Below are 16442 nucleotides of genomic sequence, written 5' to 3'. Positions count from 1 at the left end.
AAATATCACTTTTTTTAGTAGTAATGCTTTTGAACCACAATCAAACAAGCATCAAAAGCATAAGTTATTTCTTAGTTTATTTCTGCATTGCTCAAATGCTTGCTGTAAAACACTATTGCATTTGCTTAGAAGCAAGCTTGTCAAAACCGTTAAAAGGCTCAAGAGCCCAAATGAAGCAAATACTGACCACAATTATGGTGACAAGTTATTTTTTATTTTCCTTCCAACTGATTTCCCTTAATTTTTAAGGGCAGCCTCATAAAAGTTGAACTGTTTGGCAGTTGGGTCTTTTTCAGATTTTTTGACACATTTCATGGTTTTGTGGTGCAATAACTTTTCATGTCAATCTTTAAATACAACTAGACCAAACAAGATGGTGTTTGGTGAAATATGGTAGGTCATTTGTGTGGGAATTTTTACTTTACAAATTATGGACATGGACGATTTGCATGGGATTAAGATTTCAGACAACCATACGCAATTATTACAAATAAAAAGAGGCAATAACATAGGGCTGTAGTTTTCTTCAGCATTGACAAGACTAAGTCAGAATCTAAGAATCAGAATCAGAATGAGCTTTTATTGCCAGGTATGTTTACACAAACAAGGAATTGTTTTAGTGACAGAAGCTCCACAGTGCAACAGAATGACAGGGCACAGATAATAATAAGAATCATATAAAAATAGACAAAATAGACAATGAACAAAACAGCACAAACAAAATATAATATAGACAATTATGATGTACAGGTATGATGTGTGCAAACCTCCTGTAGCAGGTTGAACTTCCTCAGCTGGCGAAGGAAGTACAACCTCTGCTGGAACTTTTTCACAATGGAGTTTATATGATTGTCACACTTCAGGTCTTGAATGACTCCACTTTGGTTACAGTGCTGTCTTTTTTGTTTAAAGTGCTATATAAATAAATGTGACTTGACCTACACTTTTGAGCTCCAGTATGTTAAGACTGCACCAGACAGCCAGCTCTTTAGCCTCCTGTCTGTAAGCAGACTCGTCACCATCCTGAATGAGGCCGAAGAGTGTGGTGTCATCTGCAAACTTCAGGAGCTTGACAGAGCCCACATAGCAACATTGTGTCGGCCCAGATCCGGCCCACATCTGGCACCTGTGGAAAGATGATCTGGCCCACATGCGGCGTGGAATAATGGCACTTGGGACCTTATCTGAGCCACAAAATCTGTGTATATTAAATATGTAATTTCAGCCTTAATAAGCCTGTTAACAAGCAGAATCACCAAAGGAAAGAAGAAAACAGAAAAAGAGATGAGCAGAAACAAAAGAACTACAACTTACTTCAGCCACAACCTTAAATGAAATCAATTGAAGATAAAAGAAGACATTAAATCTCTGGAGATCTCACCAGAGGAGGATTAAACAACTCCACAAACAGCTTTACCAACTTCACTTGTTACTAACCAGACTGACTTTATTTTTGTTAGACATCTACAAAAGTTTTTATTGAGAATTAACAGAGGTTTAAATCTAATGTGTGTCACCATAACAGCGATTAGTGTTTCCATTAGTTGCACTCTTAACCCTTTAGGCGCCAGAGGTTTTTTCCTAAAACATTCGATTTTGACATCTTAATTTCAAAAGGCTATATCTTAAAATTTATAAAAGATAGAGACTTTCTGTAAATGATAAAAATATTAAGGATGACCCAATGTTTATGTAGGGATTTTATTTTCCCATCTAATTTGCATACTATGACGTCATATGGGGGTGGTCATCTTGAATTATAGAATTTTCATGAAAAGTCACATGTTTAAATGATAAAATGCATCACTTCTTTCCCCCCAAAAAATGTCCCTCACCTTCTGTGTGCTATATTGCACAATTCTGAATGCTCAGGTAAATAGTAAGTAGTAAACAAACTGTGTAAATCATTACTAATAAATGATAGAAACAAATGTATGTAGCGGTTGGGATTTTCAATTTACTACATGCAGCAGGCACTCTAATTCCATGTATGGGGCACATATATATTATTCATATGACACACAAACACAAGTAGACAAGACCTGTTTAGTTCAAAAGCTATGCCCCGTGTCACATCGCCTCTGCTTCTGCTATGAGCAGCGCGGCCAGATCTGCCTCGCGCACTCGCCGAGTGTGCACAGTTTCAGTGTCATTGCGACTCCCCACCTTGCCTCCTAACGGTCCTATGAATACTTCGACCTCGTCTAACATACCCAGTGGCATTAGACAATGTCTCCACTACAATACTGTGTCTGCGATTGCGGAGAGGTGAGGTCAGAAGACAAATATACATGTCTAGCGCGGTAAAAATCTCCCGCCTCGTCCCCGCAACAATAACACGCCTGCTAATTTTGCGATGAACACTCCGACCCCGGCAAACATTGTTCACACCTCTGACATTTGGCAAAGGACCATTTATTTACATTGGGCAAAGGATTCACCATCTGTGCTTGGTGGCTATACTTTCACTTTCAGTATCACCGTCATCTTCTAAATGCAGATTCCCTTCAGAATCAGTGTCCGCGAATAGAAGTCCCAACACCTCATTGGGGCTTTATTGAAGCTTTATTGATGCCATTAGATAATAATAATAATGATAATAATAATAATCTAATGCCAATACTCGCTGACGTTGACAATATTGGTCAGATAAAATGGCTCACTCTCACACAAGCTCCGCTTTTATTCGCACTGATTCAGTGCGCTCTAGCTCGAAGATGTTGTATAGGACCATGACGTTTTTTTCAGTCAGAGATGAAATATTACATGTCTGCTATCTGGTGCAGAGGAGGATGCATGAAATTTGACACCGTATTTGACAAAATCGGCCGTTTTATTCAGTGCCGCATCTTGTCGAGTAAACTTGACCGTGGCGCCAAGAGAGTTAACTCTTATATTATCTTTTGGATTCTGTGATGGTGTGTTTGTTAAACACATTTGCAACTTCAAAGAAAGCTAAAGTGAATTGAGGTCAGGTGTCAGCTATTATCTATTGATGGTTTTATGACACACACAAACATCCACAATAAGCACATGAAACTCAACAATGGTGACAATCAAATGTACCTTGCTGCAATACATGCTGGGTACTAACATAGTACAAAACTCCCAAAACATGAATATATTATGCCGCTGAAGTGTCCTATTATTTTGTTTATTTCTTAATATTTTCTTATATATTTTGCTGTTGTTTTTGTTGTGACTTAGTAGCTTTTCAGTGAAGTTCTGAATTGATCAGTTTATCTAAATATTTTTGATTGTCACCATTAATGAGATTCATGTGCTGATGGTTTATATCTGTGTGTGGTAGAGTAGTTTAAGGTTTTTTTTTTTTTTTTTAAGCTCATGTTTGCTAAAAGATTTTAACTGATTGTTATAATACTGCTGGATTTCATGCGGCAGAAACACAGGGTTTGTAATATGGATGTATCATTGGAACAACATAATTGTTAGATAAAAAAAAAAACATCAGTGAGCTTCATGATGATTATAAAACCATCAACAGATAACAGCAGTCACTTGATACTTTGTTACTTTAGCTTTCTTTGAAGCTGCTAATGTGTTTAACAAACACACATTCAAAAAAGACAAAATATAAAATAAGAGTTAAGAGCCCAACTAATGGAAACACTAATCACTGTTATGGTGACACACATTAAACCTCTTAATTCTCAATAAAAACTTTTGTAGATTAGTAGATAGACTGTAGATAGCCTAATATAAATAAAGTCAGTCTGGTTAGTAATAAGTGAAGCTGGTAAAGCTGTTTGTGGATTTGTTCAATCCTCCTCTGCTGAGATATTAAGCGATTTAATGTCTTCTTTTATCTTCAGTTGATTTCATCTAAGGTTGTGGCTGAAGTCAGTTGTAGTTCTTGTGTTTCTGCTCATCTCTTTTTCTGTTCTCTTCTTTCCTTCAGTGATTCTGTTTGTTAACGGGCTTATTAAGGCTGAAATTACTCCATATTTAATATACACAGATTTTGTGGCTCAGATAAGGTCCAGTTCTGGTTAATTTCTTTACTCTTGGCTGACATGTGGCATTGCTATGGCCTGCTTGTGGCTCAAATCTGGAAAACAGAAGTGGTCCACTCAAGTGCCATCATTCCACGGTGCATGTGGGCCAGATCATCTTTCCACGGGTGCCAGATGTGGGCCGGATCTGGGCCTAAACAATGTTGCTATGTGGGGTATAAATATATTTGTTTTTCTATTTCCTGACATTTAAATATATAGTTCATACTAAATACATTATTAGGTTTTATTTGTAAATTAAGTTCTTATTTATATCTTTTACATATAAACATTTACATTTTGACACAATTGATATGCACACTAAGCAAATATTCAAAAGTGAATGCTGGAAATTGAGCTTTTTTTAGCATGTTATGTTCTATTTAAAAAAGGAAATAAAGGGACATTGCAGTCAATCTACTGCCACAAATACAGTGAATGTAAACTTCTTGCAACAGCTCACAGCAAATTAGATAATTTCTTCTCAACAATAAAACATATAACTTAATTGAAACATTGCTTCAACACTGTTGAACATAATTCATACAAATGCTATGAGAAATTACACTTCAGAATGGGAATACATAAAGTCATTAATTTTCATCAGGAGATGTGGAGTCCTGTGATGCCACAAAAGTGGAGTAGGTTTTTTTTTTTTTTTTTTTAACTTGGGCTTAATCTTACCATGTCAGCTTGCTGTGTGGCTACAACAGAAATGAGACAAGTTAAAAACTTGCACAAAAATAAATGTATTTACTAATAGTAAAATTACTTTTCTGGTCTTGCTGGTCTAACTGAATGAAAATGCTGTTCAGTATTATTTACTAGTAGTGATGACAATTTTTTCTTTATTGATGATGATATTAAAATAACTTGAGGATCTTATACAGTACTTACTGACTGATGCTCATATTAAGAAGAGCCCAGCTGGTGAACAGCAGGTATGGGAAGGGGGGACTATGTAAAAAACTAACTCTTCTGCATGTGCAGTTTTTAATGTTTCACTTACTGTCAGTATGTTGTACTGATCAGAAGATCTGGACCTGGGGTCAAGAGCTGTATACCTGTTTGCACTGAGATCATCATTCTGCAGGGAAACAAACAGAATACATACATGGGTTTTATGGTTAACAAGGACCAGAGGTGGGTAATCCAGGGACCAGAATGGAGTAAAAGTCCTGCCATATTTTTGCTCCACCCATGAACTCAGCAGCTGATTTCACCAGATGAGGAACCAAGCCATTCCTTTCAAGTCACAAACGAGTCTGAAGTCAAATCCCAAGTCATCAAATAGTTAAAGTCAATGAGATAATTAAGAGACTAATTAAATGATGATTGTGCATTAGTGATGAACACCTGCCATTATTGTGCGTTACAAAGGATCAGATGATGATGTTTTATTGGTTAAAATGATGCCACCATCATGGAGATCAGTGTTTGCTTCAGTTGGGCTCTTGACCTTTGGCTTCTTGTGTTAGATATTTCTCTGCAAAAGTGCACGTGCTGTTAAAAAACAGTGCAATCAGTGCAGTGCAGCAAACTCTTACTAGCTGCTTTTGCACGATTAAGTAATTATAAGGCATCAGCCTGTTTATTTACCTAAAAAAAATACCTTATGTTCAGTTTTTAAATAGCCTACATTGTGGAACTGCCACATGCAAATGAACCGTTGGTTTAATATTGATAATTAATTTGAAATATAATGTATGTAATGCATATACAGTTTTGAAACCTTGTTCTAATAAGACGCACAGACAACATGACCCAGCAAATGAATCTGATGGTGACAACAAAAAAAAAAAGCTTCAAGCTGAAGTGCATGCTGGGTAACACCAGAGTAAAAAACTCCCATTATGCACTGTAGCATGGATAATTATTGTAACCACTGTTGAGGATCATATGATAAGTGCTCATGTCTGAAATCCTGAGCCTGTACAATTTTCCCCCCAATATTTAAGCATTACAATAATATTGAACCTCATGTAACAAACCAAAGAGAAACACCCTCATGAAGATCATTTAAATGTTTTATATGATAAAAGGGCAGTATAATTTGCTATTTCAAGTTTTTTATTCAACGTTGTGTTAATATCTACCATGTTACACAATTGCAAGTGTTTAAAAGCAAATTACTTATTAAAAGGGTCAAGAGCCCAACTAAAGAAAACACTGATCTCCATGATGGTGGCATCATTTTAAACAATAAATCATCCGATCCTCTGCAATTCTTAATATCAGCAGGTGTTAATCATTAATGCACAATCATCATTAATTAGTCACCTAATTACCTCACTAACTTTAACTCTTTTAGGACTTGGGATTTAACTTGAGACACATTTGTGACTTGAAAGGAATGACTCGGTTCCTCTGGTGATATCAGCTGCTGAATTCATGGGTGGAACAAAAATATGACAGGACTTTTACTTTCTGACCCCTGGACTTTACACCTCTGTCTGTAATATATCTGCTTGTTTTTACACATGTTGGCCACCAAGTGGTATTGTGAGCAAATTAAGTTTCCAGAAATTAACCCTTTTGTGAACCACTTGGCTGAAAAACTTACAGCTTCATGAGGCCTCATCTTCCTATCACTACTTGGAAGGAATGACTTCACTGTAAAAAGTGTTTCCCTATATGTATTCAGTAAAATTGTGTCAAAAATGTAAAAACAATATTATTAATTAAATTTAACACATTTTAATTAAGTAGAAATAATCATTAAAAATGAGTAGAATAACATGAAAAAAATAAGTAAAATTTACATAAAAATATTGATTTCATTGGACAAAAAACAAACAGACAAAAAAAAAAAAAACACTACACTGTAAAAAGTGTTTCCCTATATTTATTCAGTAAAATTGAGTCAAAATTTTACAAGCAATATTATTTATTAAATTTAAAACATTTTAATTAAGTAGAAATAATCATTAAAAATTAGTAGAATAACATGAAAAAATTAAGTAAAATGTACATAAAAATATTGATTTAATTGGACAAAAAACAAACAAACAAAAAAACACTATGCTAAAGAATACTATGTTATGCATGCCAGGCCAGTAGTTGGCGATCATGAAACATTATATGCATGCACATGACATGGCTGATGTTTTTACAAATTAACATTTTTGTTGCTTACATAGATATGATACAGGCATCATGTTCAAAAGGCTGTGTCTTAAGGCCCCCCAAACAGAGTTATTGAAGACGCCTAAAGTTCCCAAACAGGGTAAATTGTTGGTTACCATTACAGTGGTCAGTGTTTGCTTTAGTTGTGTTCTTGAACCTTGATGTTTTAACATTACATTTTGCTTTGCTGTTGTAACTCAGTTATAACAGCTAGACAAACTAAGAATTAAGATGATCAGGTAGTGATGGTCATGCTACTACATAATCTTTATTCTTCCTGAATATCTGAACTCATTCAGAGTCTGATCTTTGAGACAAGATAACATTCATTGTGGCAGCCCTGTGATTCAGCAAAAAAAGAAGTGGAATTTTCAGTGTAAACCAGAGTTTGAGAATTCTGTTTAAAACAGAGAAAGGGGAACTTTCTTTTGACACACAGTCACATCAAGAACCAGCGTATGAATCTCAAGAATGGTGACAAACTGTAAGAATCACAAAACAAGCTACTATAGAATTGTTGCTCATTATTTATTCATGCCGCAAAGCATGATGGGAGCCATAAAATGAGTTTTGATTGGTGGCACCCAGAATGCAGTGCAACATGCTTTTTGATGGTCATCATTGTTGAGGTTATCAGGTTGTTTCTTGATGTCTGTGTGTCTAAATGAAAACACTTTTCTTTTTTAACAAGGTTTTGATCAGAGGTGCTTCTAAGAATTGCTCTGATAATGCTGAAAACACCAGAGCTTATATTGTTCAATCACAGGACACATGTTATTGATAAGACACAACCAACTCAGACCAAATGATGATGTAAAAACAAATAACATCACCTGGTCGCATTTCCTTCTTGGCTTATCTAGCTGCTGTATCACAACTAGCAACCAAAAAAAAATCTGTTTAAAATTTTAAGGGTCAAGAATCCAACTAAAGCAAACACTGACCACTACAATGGTAAATTGTTATTATTTTTTTCATTCAGTGATTCGGTTTGTGAACTTTAGGTGTCTTCAATAACTGTTTTGGGGGCATTACAACCTTTTGAACATGATGCCTTTATCATATCTAAGCAACACAAATGTGAATTTGTAAAAAGGCTGATGTCATGTGCATGCATATAATGTTTTCGAAGGGTGTTTCATAATCGCCAACTACTGGCCTGGCATGCATAACAGTATTCTTTAGCATAGTGTTTTTTTGTTTGTTTGATTTTTGTCCGATGAAATCAATATTTTTATGTAAATTATACTTAATTTTTTCATGTTATTCTACTCATTTTTAATGATTATTTCTACTTAATTAAAATGTGTTTAATTTAATTAATAATATTGCTTGTAATTTTTGCCACAATTTTACTGAATAAATATAGGGAAACACTTTTTACAGTGTAGGGAAACACTTTTTACAGTGTTGGTTCTTCTGATGAAATCAGCTGCTGAGTGGAGCAAAAATATGGCAAGACTTTTATTTACTGCAAATAAACTTATATTTAAAGTAAACACTGACCTCTGTAATGTTAACTACATACTTTATTAATTTAAATTTTCAGTAAAACGAAGCTGGTTTCACACTTAGTGCATAAGGGTAATGATGGCAAGATGAAGCCTCATGAAGCATTAAGATTTTCAGCCAAGTGGTTTACAAAAGGGTTAATTTATGAAAACTTAATTTGCTCACAATACCACCTGGTGGCCAACAAGTGTAAAACAAGCAGATATATTACAGACAGAGGTGTAAAGTCCAGGGGTCAGAAAGTAAAAGACCTGCCATGTTTGCTCCACTCAGCAGCTGATTGCGTTACGGAGGATCAGATGATGATGTTTTATTGGTTAAAATGATACCACCATCATGGAGATCAGTGTTTGCTTCAGCTGGGCTCTTGACCTTTGACTTCTTGTGTTAGATATTACTCTGTAAAAGTACACATGCTGTTATAAAGCAGTGCGATCAGTGCTGTGCAGAAAACTACTGCTAGCTGGTTTTACATGATGAAATAATAATTAGGCATCAGTCTGTTCATTTCCAAAAACTATTTTATTTCACTTAACATATGTTCAGTTTTTAAATAACCTACCCTGTGGAACTGCCACATGCAAATGAACTGTTTTAATAGTTATAATGGATTTGGAATGTAATGCATATAAATCTTTGAAGCCTTATTCTACTAAGACGCACAGACACCATGACCCAGCATATGAATCTCAACAAAATGCTGCATGCTGGGTAACACCATTGTAAAAACTCCCATCATGCACTGTAGCATGAATAATTATTGTCACCACTGTTGAGGATCATATGATGAGTGTTCATGTCTAAAAAAATATTTAAGCGTTTCAATAATATCTGTTCAATCTGACTTTTTGGGTAGTTCAGTAATAGCTGAACATCATTTAACAACCACAAGTGTTTACAAGCAATTTACTTTTAATTATTAAAAGGGTCAAGAGCCCAACTAAACCAAACACTGATCTCCATGATGGTGGCATCATTTTAACCAATAAATAATCTGATCTTCTGTAATTCTCAATAACAGCAGGTGTTCATCACTAACGCACAGTCATCATTTAATTAGTTACTTAAGTATCTCATTAACTTTAACTCTTTTAGGACTTGGGATTTAAATTGAGAGTTGTTTGTGACTTGAAAAAAATCTTAGTTCCTCTGATGAAATCAGCTGCTGAGTTCATGAGTGGATTGAAAATATGGCGGAATTTTACTTTCTGACCCCTGGACTTTACACCTCTGTCTGTAATATATCTGCTTGTTTTACACTCGTTGGCCACCAGGTGATACTGTGAGCAAATTAAGTTTCCAGAATTTAACCCTTTTGTGAACCACTTGGTTAAAAATCGTAAAGCTTCATGAGGCTTCATCTTGCCATCACTACATAAGGGTCTTAAAGCTGAAGCTGGAGGTCAGTTGCTGCTTTTGTGTTTCAGCTTGTTTCTGTTTATGTTCCTGTTTAACTGTCCCTCAGTGATTTTGCTTGTTATAATTAGGTGTTCATCAGTGTCTGAATTCATTCACTTCCTTTCATTCACTCAGTCAAGTAAACTAATGTAGGGAATTATGAATGAGGGTATAATGTGTGATTTTTTAAGCACAGCATCTGAGTGTCTTTGAGCTCTGTTAATAAACGGTATATACATGTAGGCTGCTTTCTCGAAAATGACAAATATTACCCAGATTGCATTATTTTTTACATTATTTTATTAATATTCTTTTTTTTTTCAGAACATTGTATGTTACTGTTAGATTATGGCCATTTTCTATAGCATGGGTTTACAGTGTAGGAAAAAGATAGCTTTTATTATTTGACATATTTTATTCTGTTGTTCTTTCATCTCCTCACCTCATACTCATGTATTGCAGATCTTCCATTCGTCATTTTTCTCTTACTATGAAAAAAAAGACCGAACAAAACAGAAAGAAACATAAACAATTTAATATAATTAATAATAAGTTAATAATTACATTTATATACTATTATTATATAATATAAAATAAAATAATATTAGCTTATTATGTTTACATTTTAAATAGTACAATGATGCTTATGATGATGATTAGTCCTCCAGATACCACTGTGATTTGAAACACTGTCCTAGCAGCACTACAGTGAACTGAAAGAGGAAGATAATTTAATCAAATCAACTGTCAAAACTGATGTAAAAAATAAAGGGTGTTAATAAAAGGTTAACCTGTGACAGTAACAGCATCTGATCTCTGAGATCCGTGTTGATTGTGAGCTTCACAGTAGAAGCGTCCACTCTGTTTTGCACTGAAACTCTGTCCAGATCCAACAGAGGAGCTTTGATTCTCCTTAAACCAGCTGAAGTTCAGAGCAGGAGGGTTTGAGTCACTGCTGCAGATCAGAATCACCGAATCTCCCTCCACTATTACACCAGGTCCATTTATGAACACTGAGACGTTTCTAGGTGCATCTTAACCAGACAAATGAAGTGTCACGATCATGTTTTACAATTGTTAACCCACTAATCTGTTTGATACCAGTTATTGAACCATCATTAACTTACACATTATGTTTAAAGTCACAGCATCTGAGTATTGCTCTCCATGTTTGTTTCTGGACTTGCACTTGTATTCTCCACTGTGATCAGAGCTGATCTTTGAGATGCTGTAGATTCTTCCAGATCCTACAAACGTTCCTCCTTTAAACCAGATGATTTCTGCAGGAGGGTTTGAGTCGCTGCTGCAGATCAGAGTCACTGAATCTCCCTCCACTATTTCACCAGGTGGACTGATGGACACTGAGGCACTCTTTGGTGGGTCTAACAACAATAATAGGATTAATACATTATACATATTTTTAATTAGTAATAGGAATTGAAATGATTAAAATGGAATATTAGCATCTTATGGTTGTAATAGACTCACACATGACATTGACAGTAACAGCATCTGATCTCTGAGATCCGTGTTGATTGTGAGCTTTACAGTAGAAGCGTCCACTCTGTAGTGCACTGAAACTCTGTCCAGATCCAACAGAGGAGCTTTGATTCTCCTTAAACCAGCTGAAGTTCAGAGCAGGAGGGTTTGAATCACTGCTGCAGATCAGAGTCACTGAATCTCCTTCCACTATTTCACCTGATCCATTTATGAACACTGAGACATTCCTCGGTGCATCTAAATCAGACATATGAAGAGCTACATTCATTTTTTTATTTTTAACCCTACACTTTAAAACCCAAGAAGTAACTTAACTCAAACCATTTGAATAAACAGATATCCTTAAAAACCTGACAAGTTATGTTTACTCAAACTGTTTGAGGAAACCGATTCCCAGCTAGATTTTTTGTGTTCTAAAAATCTTCTCAGAACAATACCATGATTGTTCTAACAATGTTTTTGGTCACACAAACATCAGGATTCAGTGTATGAATCTCAACAATGGTGAGATGCTTCATGCTGCAATTTATTCTGGGTATATCACACAAAACTCATTCATGTCACCCAGAATGCACTGCAGCATGAAGCATGTCACCATTGTTGAGATCCATACAGCCATTCTTGAGGTCTCTGTGTGTCTAAGCTTTCTCTGGTTCATTAAAAATGTAATTTAAAAAGAACAGACAAAATATTACATAGGTTTGCTAGATCTTATGCATTGCATCTGCTATAGTCAGTAATATTTAATTAATAGTACATTGTATTTATTCAGTAAAATTGTGTCAAAAATTTACAAGCAATATTATTAATTAAGTTAAACACATTTTAATTAAGTAGAAATAATCATTAAAAATTAGTAGAATAACATGAAAAAATTAAGTAAAATTTACATAAAAATATTGATTTCATTGGACAAAAAACAAACAGACAAAAAAAAAACACTATGCTAAAGAATACTATGTTATGCATGCCAGGCCAGTAGTTGGCGATTATGAAACACCCTTCGAAAACATTATATGCATGCACATGACATCAGCCTTTTTACAAATTCACATTTGTGTTGCTAGATATGATAAAGGCATCATGTTAAAAAGGTTGTAATGCCCCCAAAACAGTTATTGAAGAGACCTAAAGTTCACAAACCGAATCACTGAATGAAAAAAATAATAATAATTTGCTTACCATTGTAGTGGTCAGTGTTTGCTTTAGTTGGACTCTTGACCCTTAAAATTATAAACAGATTTTTTTTTGGTTGCTAGTTGTGATACAGCAGCTAGATGAGCCAAGAAGGAAATGAGATCAGGTGGTGTTATTTGTTTTAACATCATCATTTGGTCTGAGTTGGTTGTGTCTTACCAATAACATGTGTCATGTGATTGAACAATATAAGCTCTGGTATTTTCAGGATTGTCAGAGAAATTCTTAGAAGCACCTCTGATCAAAACCTTGTTAAAAAAGAGAAGTGTTTTCATTTAGACACACAGACATCAAGAAACAACCTGAGAACCTCAACAATGGTGACCATCAAAAAGCATGTTGCACTGCATTCTGGGTGCCACCAATCAAAACTCATTTTATGGCTCCCATCATGCTTTGCGGCATGAATAAATAATTAGCAACAATTCTATAGTAGCTTGTTTTGTGATTCTTACAGTTCGTCTGAATATGCTGTTTGTCACCATTCTTGAGATTCATACGCTGGTTCTTGATGTGACTGTGTGTCAAAAGAAAGTTCCCCTTTCTCTGTTTTAAACAGAATTCTCAAACTCTGGTTTACACTGAAAATTCCACTTTTTTTTTCTTTTTTTGCTGAATCACAGGGCTGCCATAATGAATGTTATCGTGTCTCAAAGATCAGACTCTGAATGAGTTCAGATATTCAGGAAGAACAAAGATTATGTAGTAGCATGACCATCACTACCTGATCATCTTAATTCTTAGTTTGTCTAGCTGTTATAACTGAGTTACAACAGCAAAGCAAAATGTAATGTTAAAACATCAAGGTTCAAGAACACAACTAAAGCAAACACTGACCACTGTAATGGTAACCAACAATTGACCCTGTTTGGGAACTTTAGGCGTCTTCAATAACTCTGTTTGGGGGCCTTAAGACACAGCCTTTTGAACATGATGCCTGTATCATATCTATGTAAGCAACAAAAATGTTAATTTGTAAAAAGGCTGATGTCATGTGCATGCATATAATGTTTCATGATCGCCAACTACTGGCCTGGCATGTATAACATAGTATTCTTTAGCATAGTGTTTTTTTGTCCAATGAAATCAATATTTTTATGTAAATTTTACTTAATTTCTTCATGTTATTCTACTCATTTTTAATGATTATTTCTACTTAATTAAAATGTTTTAAATTTAATTAATAATATTGCTTATAAAATTTTGACACAACTTTACTGAATATATATAGGAAAACACTTTTTACAGTGTATAGAATTCCAGATAAAACATACTGACCAGATTACTACATGAGGAAAATCCTAATATTAGCAAGTAACCAACATCATCTTATGACATTTGTCTTTCACTGTTTTGGCTGCAACAAATATAGCTACGACAGTTGAATTAACTGTAACTGAAAGAGTCATACTGCCTAAGTACTGGTCACCATAATGGTGACATCAAACTAAACTATTATTTTCAATAAACCATCAACACCTCTGTTAATCTCAATAAGAACCGTTTTACATTTACGACAGAAATAAATCTTGTTTATAATAAGTGAATTTGGTAATACTGATTTTTGGAGTTATTTACGCGAGAGTTTGACACCAAACAGGGGTTGGGTTTTCACTTTCAACCAACATTTGACTTCTGAGCAATGTCAGTCCACATCTAGTGTGATGGGAAGCTTTATTAGAATGCTAGAGAATAATGTTGTAACAATGTTATCAATAGACATTTTTAGAATGTTTTTAGAGAATGTTATCCTACATTCTGGGAACTAAAATAAAACTAGCCGCTGAAAACATTCCTAGAACATTATACATTTCTAGGTGGGTTGCCTTAAACCATTTAAAGTACTCTGAACTTAATTCCTTTGATTTCACTGAAAGAAGATTTACATTGCAATTAAATAATGAACTGATTAATTGAGTGATAAATGAGCTTTAGTGATAAACAGCTAATGTTAACAAACAGAATCACTGAAGAAAAGAGAAACACAAGAACTACTGCAACTGACTTCAGACACAGTCTTAGATGAAATCAACTGAAATAAAATACATTAAATCTCTCAAGATCTGATTAAGCAACCCCACAAACAGCATCACCAGCTCCACTTATTAATAACCAGACTGACTTTATTTCTGTCAGACGTCTACAGAAGATCTTATTGAGAATGAACTAAGGTTAAGATGTTGATTTATTGTTTCATTTGAAGTAACCATGTTAGAGATCAGTGTTTGCCTAAACACATGGTTTAAATCAAGGCAATCTGTTTACACAAACGGTTTGAGTTAAGTTTACTTGTTGGGTTTTACAGAGCACTAATCTGTTTGATACCATTCACTGAAGCATCAACTCACACATGACATTCAAAGTCACAGCATCAGAGTATTTCTCTCCATGTTCATTACTGGACTTGCACTTGTATTCTCCACTGTGATCAGAGCTGATATTTGAGATTCTGTAGATTCTTCCCGATCCTACAAACATTTTTCCTTTCAACGAGCAGATTTCTGCAGGAGGGTTTGAATCACTGCTGCAGATCAGAGTCACTGAATCTCCCTCCAATATTACACCAGATGGATTGATGGACACTGAAGCATTCCTAGGTGGGTCTAAAAATAAGAAAAAGGATGCTCTAGAAATAAACGAAAATTGTGTATTTCAAAATTTTAAACAATGTGCAGATGATCGTTAACTCACACATGACATTCAAAGTCACAATATCAGAGTATTTCTCTCCATGTTCATTATAGGACTTGCACTTGTATTCTCCGCTGTGATTAGAGCTGATCGTTGAGATGCTGTAGATTCTTCCAGATCCTACAAACGTTCTTCCTTTAAACCAGCTGATTTCTGGAGGAGGGTTTGAATCACTGCTGCAGCTCAGAGTCACTGAATCTCCCTCCACTATTTCACCAGATGGATTGATGGACACCGAGACACTCTTTGGTGGGTCTAAAAAAATGATGAAAATTCACAAGAAATAATCAATAATTATGCATTTCGAAATTTTAAACAATGTGCAGATGATCATTAACTCATACATGCCATTTAAAATCTGACATAAACAATCATTAACAGCACAAAAAAAAGGAAAATTAGTTCACAGTTTAGACGATTTAATATCAGTTTCTTAATCATTATTAACTCACACTTGATGTTTAAAGTCACAGCATCAGAGTATTTCTCTCCATGTTTATTTCTGGACTTGCACTTGTATTCTCCACTGTGATCAGAGCTGATGTTTGAGATGCTGTAGATTCTTCCAGATCCTACAAATGTTCCTCCTTTAAACCAGCTGAAGTTCAGAGCAGGAGGGTTTGAATCACTGCTGCAGCTCAGAGTCACTGAATCTCCCTCCACTATTACACCAGATGGATTGATGGACACTGAGACATTCCTAGGTGGGTCTAAAAATAAGAAAAAATATGCTCTAAAAATAAACAAAAAATGTGTATTTCAAAATTGTAAACAATGTTTAGATGATCATTAACTCACACATGACATTTAAAATCTGACAAAGACGATCATAATATATATATATATATATATATATATATATATATATATATATATATATATATATATATATATATATATATATATGTGTGTGAATTTGCAGATGTTTAGACAATTTAATATCACAGTTGCTTAATCATTATTAACTCACACATGACGTTTAAAGTCACAGCATCAGAGTATTTC

This window comes from Carassius gibelio, chromosome B1, assembly GCF_023724105.1.
Source record: "Carassius gibelio isolate Cgi1373 ecotype wild population from Czech Republic chromosome B1, carGib1.2-hapl.c, whole genome shotgun sequence".
NCBI lineage: Eukaryota > Metazoa > Chordata > Actinopteri > Cypriniformes > Cyprinidae > Carassius > Carassius gibelio.
Note: the sequence above shows the minus strand (reverse complement) of the source record.